The sequence below is a fragment of the Enhydra lutris genome, unplaced genomic scaffold (genome assembly GCF_002288905.1).
Source record: "Enhydra lutris kenyoni isolate GAN:26980312 unplaced genomic scaffold, ASM228890v2 scaffoldscaffold16, whole genome shotgun sequence".
NCBI lineage: Eukaryota > Metazoa > Chordata > Mammalia > Carnivora > Mustelidae > Enhydra > Enhydra lutris.
The window spans coordinates 2,404,230-2,405,104 of NW_019154100.1; the positions used below are offsets into that span (position 1 = coordinate 2,404,230).

At 39.9% G+C, this 875-nt stretch overlaps 1 pseudogene; it reads left to right on the top strand.

Moving 5' to 3' along the window:
• Positions 1–334: 334 nt before the first annotated feature.
• Positions 335–674, top strand: LOC111147413 (annotated as a pseudogene).
• Positions 675–875: the final 201 nt, after the last annotated feature.

The window sequence follows — 875 nt, forward strand, 5'->3', positions numbered from 1 at the left end:
CCAGCAATTCCGCTCCAGGATATGCATCTGAAGAAAACAATGCCCCTCATTCAAAAAAACATATGCTCCCCCATATTTATTGCAGCATTATTTACAATGGTCAAGACAGGGAAACAACCTAAGTGGCCATTAAAAGATGACTGAATAAAGAAAGTGCAGAGTGTATGTGTGTGTGTCTGTGTGTGTGTGTGTGTGTGTGTGTGTGTGTGTATACAATGAAATATTATTCAGTAATATAAAGGAATGAAATCTTGGTGGGCTCTCTTTCCTGTCTCACTCTGGCCATCTTGGTGGCTGCTCTTGGCTGGGGCTGCCCTACACCTAAGGCAGGAAGATGGGGGCCATAAAGAAGGTGAAAAAGTCACTGGGGTTGATCAACTCTAGGCTCCAACTGATTATGAAGAGTGGAAAGTACTCACTGGGATACAAGCAGATTCTGAAAATGATTAGAAATGACAAGCTCAAGTGGTCATCCTCACCAACAACAGCCCAACCTTAAGGAAATCTGAAATAGAATAATATGCCCCGTTGGCCAAAACTTGTGTCCATCACCACAGTGGCAATAATATTGAACTGGACACAACATGTGGGAAATAACATGCACTCTGGCTTTCATTAAGCCAGATGATTCTGATATCATTAGAAGCATGCCAGAACAGGCTGGTGAAAAGTAAATCATGCAAAAATTTTTCTTTAGTTAAACTGTCCAGAGCTTGTTTAAAAAGAAAAAAAAAAAGGAATGAAATCTTGCCATTTTCAGCAACATGGATAGATCTTGAGGGCATGATGCTAAGTGAAGTAAGTCAGACAGAGAAAGACAAATACTGTATGAGCTCACTTACATGTGTGATCTAAAAAAAAAAAAAAACTAAGCT